The following is a 10772-nucleotide window of genomic DNA, read 5'->3' as shown; positions in this document are numbered from 1 at the left end:
CAGGACAGTACAGATATCCCCCAAATGTCAGGACTGTACAGATATCCCCCAAATGTCAGAACAGTACAGATATCCCCCAAATGTCAGGACGGGACAGATATCCCCCCAAATGTCAGGACGGGACAGATATCCCCCCAAATGTCAGGACGGGACAGATATCCCCCAAATGTCAGGACGGGACAGATATCCCCCCAAATGTCAGGACGGGACAGATATCCCCCCAAATGTCAGGACGGGACAGATATATCCCCCAAATGTCAGGACGGGACAGATATCCCCCAAATGACCCCTTTTTGCAGAGTAGACAGTCCGACGTACTTCATAAGAGGCATGGCGAGTTTTTTGAAGTTGTATTATTTTTTTGTCATAATTTTACGGAAAATAAAAAAATTAAAATGTTCACTATTTTTTTTTACATACTGTCACCAGTGCAGTACAGCGTCATCATGTAACTGGCATGGCGGTGATCAGGGACACTGAGTGGGGACAGTATGAAAAAAAATATATATATATATTTGTTTTTTATTTTTAATTTTTTATTAAATTTTTTTTATTTTTTTTTAAGATTTTTTTTCATATTTCACTATGACCAAAGTAGTACAATGTTACCATAGTAACATTGTACTACTTTGGGGAAGTGATCAGTATTTTTTTTTTTGACACAATTTGCTTATAGCAAAGAATTACTTTGCTATTGCTATGGTTTGCTATAAGCAAGCATTTACCTGAATGACATCGATTCATTCAGTTTTTGTTTTTTTTTTTTGTGCTTAGCTGTGATTTGGCCACAGCTAATTACATGACATGTGCATGTGACCTGCTGTGACCATTCACAGGTAGGCACTAGTATACAATGGATGGCATGAATGAAGCCATCCATTGTATACAACTGTCATGTGACCTGCTGTGATTGGTCACAGTTGCATACAATGGATGGGCTGCTAATGGTTAAAGGGTCCCTGGTGATCCTGCCATGAAGGTCACTTCCTGTCATAGGGTGACAACACTCTCCAAAATGTGCTTTTTTTGTTGTCACCCTGTTGCACAAGCTTCCAATGGGCATTTCAATACACATTTAAATCTGCAGTTATTATTAACCGCTTCCTGTCCGCCCTATAGCAGAAATACTGCTACAGGGTGGCACGGGTGCGCAAAATCACGGGTGTATATATGCGTGATTTTGCATTTCTGGGTAGGGGGCGCATGCACCCTACCTGCGCCGCCATTTGTGTCGATCACCAGGTCCCGGGCGGTGATTGCTCGCCGGCGCCTTGTGATTTCCGATTTCCAATGGGGAGGAGGACTGTTTTGTTTACTAACAGTCCTCCTCCCTGTCAGCTCGGGCACACTGCACAGCCATCCAGAGCAGTGTGATTACAGTGAAGCACACAGCCCACATAGTAAAACACTTCCTGCACACAGTTAACCCTTTGATTGCCCCACATGTTAACCCCTTCCTGCCCAGTGCCATCAGTAGTGTCAGTGCTTTTTTTTTTTTCTTAGCACTGATCACTGTATTGGTGTCACTGGGGATGTCAGTGACACCAAGTCAGTTCCCACTCGGTGTCAGAATGCCCGCTGCAGGCCCGCTATAGGTCGCTGATCGCCGGCATTACTAGTAAAAAAAAAAAATCCCAGTATCTATACCGCCATTTGTAAACGCTATAACTTTCACGTAAACAAATTAATTTACACGTATTGGGATTTTTTTTTCAGCAAAGACACGGAGCAGAATATATTTTGGTATAAATTTGACAAAATTTTATTTTTCAAATATTTTTACTGGACATATTTAATAGCAAAAAGTCCAAAATATTGTTTTTTTCCCTCAAAAGTGTGTTTTTTTTTTATAACACAAAAAATACAAACCGCACAGACGATCAAATACCATCGAAAGAAAGGTCTATTTGTGGGAGAAAAGGACATAAGTTTCATTTGGGTGCAGCGTTGCATGACCGCGCAATTGTCAGTTAAAGTACCGCAGCGCCGTAACGCAAAAAATGGCCTGGTCAGGAAGGGGTGGGGGAATACACTGGAGGGCGAGGAGTTAAAATATTACTTGGTGATCCTGCCATGAAGGCCACTTCCTGTTGTAGGGTGACAACACTCTCCAACTTGTGCTCTTGTGTTGTCACCATTGCACAAGCTTCCAAATGGTCATTTCAACACACATTTAAATCTGCCGTTATCATTAAAATATTTCCGGTGATCGTGCAACGATTTCGAGACACTTCGAGACAAAATCAAGGTATGGCAAAAACTAGTGATGGGAGAGTGCATGTGATCAGCAGAGGGACAATCCAGGCACAGGTCAGGGGTTCTGCATCCTCGTAGAGTAGAAAGAAAACTCCTCCTACCAGCATTAACCAGTGCTCTGCCGGACACTGATAGAAGTCACAAGACTGCTATATACTGCTGATGAGAAAAGGGATTTAGCAGTTTATATTTACTAAAATAATTGCATTTCCATGTATTGTGTACTGTGGGAGAGCGGATATAGTGAATGCGGGGTCCGGGGAGAGCGGATATAGTGAATGCGGGGTCCGGGGAGACCAGATATAGTGAATGCGGGGTCCGGGGAGAGCGGATGTAGTGAATGCGGGGTCCGGGGAGAGTGGATACAGTGAATGCGGGGTCCGGGGAGAGCAGATATAGTGAATGCGGGGTCCGGGGAGAGCGGATATAGTGAATGCGGGGTCCGGGGAGAGGGGATATAGTGAATGTGGGGTCCGGGGAGACCAGATATAGTGAATGCGGGGTCCGGGGAGAGCGGATGTAGTGAATGCGGGGTCCGGGGAGAGTGGATACAGTGAATGCAGGGTCCGGGGAGAGCGGATATAGTGAATGCGGGGTCCGGGGAGAGCGGATATAGTGAATGCAGGGTACAGGGAGAGCGGATATAGTGAATGCGGGGTCCGGGGAATGCGGATATAGTGAATGCGGGGTCCAGGGAGAGCGGATATAGTGAATGCGGGGTCCAGGGAGACCAGATATAGTGAATGCGGGGTCCGGGGAGAGCGGATATAGTGAATGCAGGGTCCGGGGAGAGCAGATATAGTGAATGCGGGGTCCGGGGAGACCGGATATAGTGAACGCAGGGTCCGGGGAGAGCGGATATAGTGAATGCGGGGTCCGGGGAGAGGGGATATAGTGAATGCGGGGTCCGGGGAGACCAGATATAGTGAATGTGGGGTCCGGGGAGAGCGGATATAGTGAATGCGGGGTCCGGGGAGTGCAGATATAGTGAATGAAGGATCCGGGGAGAGCGGATATAGTGAATGGGGGGTCCGGGGAGAGCGGATATAGTGAATGGGGGGTCCGGGGAGAGCGGATATAGTGAATGCGGGGTCCGGGGAGACCGGATATAGTGAATGCTGGGTCCGGGGAGAGCAGATATAGTGAATGCAGGGTCCGGGGAGACCGGATATAGTGAACGCAGGGTCCGGGGAGCGCGGATATAGTGAATGCGGGGTCCGGGGAGACCGGATATAGTGAATGCGGGGTCCGGGGAGAGCAGATATAGTGAATGCAGGGTCCGGGGAGACCGGATATAGTGAACGCAGGGTCCGGGGAGAGCGGATATAGTGAATGCGGGGTCCGGGGAGACCAGATATAGTGAATGCAGGGTCCGGGGAGAGGGGATATAGTGAATGCGGGGTCCGGGGAGACCAGCTATAGTGAATGCGGGGTCCGGGGAGAGTGGATATAGTGAATGCAGGGTCCGGGGAGAGGGGATATAGTGAATGCAGGGTCCGGGGAGAGGGGATATAGTGAATGCGGGGTCCGGGGAGACCAGATATAGTGAATGTGGGGTCCGGGGAGAGCGGATATAGTGAATGCGGGGTCCGGGGAGTGCAGATATAGTGAATGAAGGATCCGGGGAGAGCGGATATAGTGAATGGGGGGTCCGGGGAGAGCGGATATAGTGAATGGGGGGTCCGGGGAGAGCGGATATAGTGAATGCGGGGTCCGGGGAGAGCGGATATAGTGAATGCGGGGTCCGGGGAGACCGGATATAGTGAATGCAGGGTCCGGGGAGACCGGATATAGTGAATGCGGGGTCCGGGGAGAGCGGATATAGTGAATGCCGGGTCCGGGGAGAGGGGATATAGTGAATGCGGGGTCCGGGGAGAGCGGATATAGTGAATGCGGGGTCCGGGGAGAGCGGATATAGTGAATGCGGGGTCCGGGGAGACCGGATATAGTGAATGCAGGGTCCGGGGAGACCGGATATAGTGAATGCGGGGTCCGGGGAGAGCGGATATAGTGAATGCAGGGTCCGGGGAGAGCGGATATAGTGAATGCAGGGTCCGGGGAGAGTGGATATAGTGAATGCGGGGTCTGGGAGAGCGGATATAGTGAATGCGGGGTCCGGGGTTTAGTAACACTTTAAGTCATACAGTATTTTAGTAGTGAATACATTTTAATGGCCTTTAATGGCCCCCCAGTCTTGGTCCATAGGGTTCAATATTGAGTTGGCCCCGCCCTTCCCACACACATGACCTGTAATGGCCCCCCAGTCTTAGTCCGTAGGGTTCAATATTGAGTTGGCCCCGCCCTTTGCAGCTATAACAGCTTCACCTCTTCTGGGAAGGCCGTCCACAAGGTTTAGGAGGGTGTCTATGGGAAGGTTGGACCATTCTTCCAGAAGCACATTTGTCAGGTCAGGCACTGATGTCGGGGGAGGAGGCCTGGCTCACAGTCTCCGCTCTAATTCATCCCAAAGGTGTTCTATGGGGTTGAGGTCAGGACTCTGTGCAGGACAGTCAAGTTCCTCCACCCCAAACTGGCTCCTCCATGTCTTTATGGACCTTGCTTTGTGCACTGGGGGGCAGTCATGTTGGAACAGGGAGGGGCCATCCCCAAACTCCTCCCACAAAGTTGGGAGCATGAAATTGTCCAAAATGTCTTGTTGGAACAGGAAGGGGCCATTAGTGTAAGGATGACATCAATGACTAGTGTCCAGGGGCGGACTGACCATTTGGAAACTCGGGCACTGCCCGAGGGCCCGGGGTCAGTAGGGGGCCCCATGAGATGCCCCTGGTACCTTTCATAGGCTTTTTTTGAGTTTGGGCAAGGACACAGGGGCCCCATGATCCCCTATTGCCCGGGGGCCCCATGAGTTGTCAGTCCACCCCTGCTAGTGTCAGAGAGTGCTATTGAGCGATGTATACAGTAAGCAGCAGGCTTTTTTTTCATCCACATTGCTAAGGATAGCCGAAAAAAATACCTGAAAAGGATCCGAGTGCTCCACCTACTGGCTGAAAATGAGAATACAAAATAATATCCTTGCGCAAGAAATAAATTATTCAGAAGTGTTTAAGAACATACAATCATACAACACATTTGCTTCATTAGTTTTGGTTTCAATTTTATTCCTTCGCTAATATATCCTCAACATTTTATTTGTATAGCACTTCTCTCCCTGGGGACTAAAAGCACTTCGCAGGCGAGGCAGCCATCTTGAAAATTGCGTTGGCCAGGAATCGAACCCGGGTCAGCTGCTGGATAGGCAGCTATGCTCACCACTGCACCACCAACGCAAGGTATGTGTTTGGGGGGAAAACCACGCAAGCACAGGGAGAACATGCAGACTCCATGCAGGTAGTGTCCTGGTCAGGATTTGAATCAAGGACTCCAGTGCTGCAATTCAGAAGTGCTAAACACTAAAGTGGTTCTAAAGCCAAAGATTTTTTTTTTTACTTTCATCTTTCATGCATTCTATGCATGAGGGTATAAAACCTTCTGTGCAGCCCCCCCCCCCCCCCCAATTTTTATTTTTTGTATCTAATAAAGTAAGGTCTTTTACTGATATACCGCGGTTTTTCACATTGGAGCCTCTTTTCTAGTGGAGAACCTCCTCTGGGCTCTCATACCGCCACCCATGCCAAGTACGGCCCGCCACACCCGGATGCCGTGGTGTCTAGCAGCCACACTGGAGACAAAGCATTTTGCCTGGTCTTGCGGTAGGACTGTGCCAGAATAGCCGCCCAATGCAGTCCCACCATATTGCCTTGTTCACTTTTTTCTTTTTTTTAAACAAACTTTATTGAAATGTCACACAGTAACATTTCATAAGGTGTTATTGGCCAGTGGAAGGTGACTGCGCTGTGCTGCGAAGAAGCATGGCCAGCCGTACTTTATTTCTGCGTACATCACCGCAATGCTGTGGTGTCAATCGGCCACACTGGATACAAGGCATCTGTTTTGTAATGGAGTTGCTGTGCGACTGCGCTGGAATAGCTGCCCAATGCAGTGCTATTGAATCGCACTGTTGGCTTTTTGTAAACAAACTTTATCGAAATGTCACATCAGAGGCGTAGCTAGGATATTTTGCGCCCGGGGACGAACTTTAAAATTGGTTCCCCAGCCCCCCTCCCCGTTTAATCACATCAGTGACACCAATGATGGGGCACTATTCCTCCCACTGACACCATTGACACTTACCTTGCCTTCCCTCTCCCATCCACAGCCAGCATACCTGATTGCAGCAGCACCATCTGCACGGCACACTTACCGGTCAGCTGTCTTCTTCACTTGCTCCGGCCGCTCCCTCACTCGATCTTCGCGCCGCCGCTCGGCTCCTCCTCTCCAAGCTCCGCCTCCTTGCAGGTGATTGGCCGCCTGTGTGCCTTTCCTGAGCTACAGTTCTGGCGCCCAATCACCAGTGAGGAGGGCAGAGCTTGCAGAGGGAGGTACAAGCTGCCATAGGCTGTCCAGTGATCCCGAGGGTGTGGCCAGATTATAGGGGCGGCATGTCATCCCGCCCACACATCGCGTCCAGGGAAAAGAAGACACCGGACCTGCGGACCTATCTACGCCTCCTCCAGCAGCGCCTCCTGGACTGGATCGTCTTGGGACTGGGACACGGAGCCAGGTAAGACACAGCAGCCCGCTGCCCGTCCGTTGGGAGGGGCGGCAGCACCACGCCGCCCCCCCCCCCCCAAAAAGTGCGGCCCTAGGCAAACGCCTTGTTTGCCTCGCGGCAAATACGCCCCTGGTTGTAAGCCTCATTTATGCGCCCCTGTACCTTGTGTACATATGTACCCCCCTAGCTACGCCTCTGTGTCACATAGTGACATTTCAAGAAGTTTTATTGGCCAGCGGGAGGTGACTGCGCTGCGCTGGACAAAGAGCACGGCCAGCCGTACTTTATTTCAGCGCACACCGCCCGCACTTGCCTTGTCTTGATTGGACCTAAAGTTGGCTATAAATGAATTGAAGTTCGTCTGGTTCAGAATCCAGCTGAATTTCAATCCATCTATGGCTGTCCTTGCTCATGAAAAGTTAATCTATCTCATGAATGGGCTTGTTAGAAGTTTTTTCTCGATCGGCGCATGCAGCCAATCAGCTGCTGGGCTGATCAGTATACTCTGACTATCAGCATGTGGTGACTGCGGTACGCTAGAAAAAGTACAGCCTGCTGTACATCATTTTGGTGCCTGCACACTACCACAATGCATTGGTGTGATCCAGCCACACCAAAGACAAGGCATGTGTCAGGGGCGTACCTATAGGCATTGCAACTGTGACCCGGCCCCATGCTGCAGGGGGGTCGCACGGCTGGGACAGTCCCCCCACATTGCATTGTACACTTTTTTTTTTTTCACACAAACTATAGAGCAGGGGTCCTCAAACTACGGCACGCGGGCCACATGCAGCCCACCGAGGACATTTATCCGGCCCGCCGGGCAGGGGCGTATCTGCTGCGAGGCAAGGGACTAGGGTTTGGCAGGTCGGGAGAGCTCGGCAGGACTCGGGCGGGAGGCAGGAGGGCGGGATCAGCAATTCTAGAACAGGGGAGGGTGGGCTCGGCTTATGAACCCGCACCACTCACCCGGCGTCTCTGCAGCCAGCCGGCCATCTATTCTGATCAGTGCATGCAACCGTCACGGTTGGAGGGCGGAGCCTAGAGCTGACCATGAAGAGGGGGAGCAAGAGAGGAGACTCCATCGCTGCTTGTCGGGTATCATGGCCACGGACCCTATATAAGTGCAAAAGATGATCGATCTCCTGCCTCTCTCTTTCCCCCCTCTCTCCCCCTCCTCCTCACTCTCTCCCCCCCCTCTTCTCTCTTTCTTTCCCCCCTCTCTCTCTCTCTCCCCCCTCCTCTCCCCCCCCTCTCTTTCACTCTCTCCCCCCTCCTCTCCCCCCCTCCTCTTTCTCTCTCTCCCCTCCTTATCTCTCCCCCCCCCCTCTCTCTCTTTACATTGTACACAGATCTGACCCAACAAGGTGTCCTGCATTTGCCGTATATTTTGCTCCATAAGATACACTTGGGGGGAAATTTCTGTGCGTCTTATGGAGCGGCCGGCCCAGTATTCCCGCCGCCGTTGTATGTCCGCAGTCTCTGGTCATCTCCTGTACTGTGGCCGCATTTGTTCATAGTTTTTTTTTTTTTTTTAAACTATAGTCCGGCCCTCCAACGGTCTGAGGGACAGTGAACTGGCCCCCTGTTTAAAAAGTTTGAGGACCCCTGCTATAGAGGCACCAAAGAGATGTTCTCCGTCAAAAGGCAGATGTCTATTCATTGAGTGAGCTGGTCCTTGAACAACACCAAAAATTCTTAACTTGCCTGAGTTGTTTTTCCTGAGCTCTTGGTGATGGAATGATGTTATCACTCCTCGGTAAGGTGATGTTATCACTCCTCGGTAAGGTGATGTTATCACTCCTCGGTAAGGTGATGTTATCACTCCTCGGTAAGGTGATGTTATCACTCCTCACTAAGGTGATGTTATCACTCCTCACTAAGGTGATGTTATCACTCCTCACTAAGGTGATGTTATCACTCCTCACTAAGGTGATGTTATCACTCCTCGGTAAGGTGATGTTATCACTCCTCACTAAGGTGATGTTATCACTCCTCGGTAAGGTGATGTTATCACTCCTCACTAAGGTGATGTTATCACTCCTCGGTAAGGTGATGTTATCACTCCTCGGTAAGGTGATGTTATCACTCCTCGGTAAGGTGATGTTATCACTCCTCGGTAAGGTGATGTTATCACTCCTCGGTAAGGTGATGTTATCACTCCTCACTAAGGTGATGTTATCACTCCTCGGTAAGGTGATGTTATCACTCCTCACTAAGGTGATGTTATCACTCCTCGGTAAGGTGATGTTATCACTCCTCGGTAAGGTGATGTTATCACTCCTCGGTAAGGTGATGTTATCACTCCTCGGTAAGGTGATGTTTTCACTCCTCGGTAAGGTGATGTTATCACTCCTCACTAAGGTGATGTTATCACTCCTCACTAAGGTGATGTTATCACTCCTCACTAAGGTGATGTTATCACTCCTCACTAACGTGATGTTATCACTCCTCGGTAAGGTGATGTTATCACTCCTCGGTAAGGTGATGTTATCACTCCTCGGTAAGGTGATGTTATCACTCCTCGGTAAGGTGATGTTATCACTCCTCGGTAAGGCGATGTTATCACTCCTCGGTAAGGTGTATGGGACCCCTTGGAGGTTTAATGCTGGGTCTGGTGATGTCATCACTCGGCGGGGTGAAGTTATCACTCGGTGTGATGTCATCAATCTTTTTTGGTTTGAAAAGACGCCAAAATGCACTGAGTCGCCTGAGCATGCGGTTTTTCCTGATCTTATTCATCCGGGGTGAAGCACTTGATGTAGGAATGATGTTATCTCTCGGACACTGGCAGGCAACATGGCGGCTCCTTTTTGACTTGCGTGGTGGAGTCTGTTTGTGAGCATTCCTAGCTCCTGATGGCAGGATTGTTGGCTTGGGTGGCGTATCCTGTACATAAACATGTATGGGACCCCTTGGAGATGTGATGCTGGGTCTGGTGATGTTATCACTCGGCGGGGTGAAGTTATCACTCGGTGTGACGTCATCAGTCTTTTTTGGTTTGAAAAGACGCCAAAATGCACTGAGTCGTCTGAGCATGCGGTTTTTCCTGAGCTTCTTCATCTGGGGTGAAGCACTTGAAGTTGGAATGATGTTATCACTGGGACAATGGCAAGCAACGTGGCGGCTCCTTTTCGGCTTGCGTGATGAAGTCTGTTTGTGAGCATTCCTAGCTCCTGATGGCAGGATTGTTGGCTCGGGTGGCGTATCCTGTACATAAACATGTATGGGACCCCTTGGAGATGTGATGCTGGGTCTGGGAAGGGTGATATTATCTGTCTTTCGTGGTTTGAAAAGACACCAAATAGCACGAAGTCGCCTAGCGGGGGAGAATCGGCTAAACGACAGCTCATTCAGCATCATCGGCAATACGTACACTGTCAGCACCAGCAGCATTACGAGCAGTATTATGAGTAGCAACAGCAGCATTAAGATAACCCAGTGAAAGGCGTTTGACCTGAAATATTCTGCATCAATATTTATAAACAGGGATGGGTCTCCATTCTCTAAGGCCGCCCCATGGCTGGACCATTGGAAATTGAAGTTGCCCAGTCCTTCCTGAATGAGTTCAATCAGCTTCTGGAAAATCAAATATTGTCCTAGTCTCAGGGCCAGGTCGTTTCTGTGCAGGATGTATTTCAGAATGATGGCACTTATCAGGAGTATGATCTGAAACCAGTATGCAGTGGTGGTCAGTAATGAAAACCAGCTGGAGGGTTCTGGAGGCTCGTTTGCAGCTTCTCTGACCGATTCCTCAACTTGCTCTTCCATTGACTTAATGCTCTTCTCCTTCACTGGCTTGTGGCTCTCTGGGGGGTCATCTTCCATTTCTCTGACCTTTTCCTCCACTTGCTGCTCTGATGACTTGCTCTCCTCCTTCACCAGCAGGCGTATCTCTGGGGGG

The 10772-nt window shown here is 50.0% G+C and overlaps 1 non-coding gene across 1 annotated transcript; it reads right to left on the bottom strand.

Annotated features, from left to right (window-relative positions):
* Window positions 1–5471: 5471 nt before the first annotated feature.
* On the bottom strand, window positions 5472–5543 carry TRNAD-AUC (transfer RNA aspartic acid (anticodon AUC)). The gene has a single exon. It is a non-coding gene; the product is annotated as a tRNA-Asp (tRNA).
* Between the last annotated feature and the right edge of the window lie 5229 nt (window positions 5544–10772).

The sequence above is a fragment of the Staurois parvus genome, unplaced genomic scaffold (assembly GCF_062004578.1).
Source record: "Staurois parvus isolate SC_StPar_1 unplaced genomic scaffold, SC_StPar_1.0 ptg001434l, whole genome shotgun sequence".
NCBI lineage: Eukaryota > Metazoa > Chordata > Amphibia > Anura > Ranidae > Staurois > Staurois parvus.
Note: the sequence above shows the minus strand (reverse complement) of the source record. Positions and strands in the feature narration are given on the sequence as shown.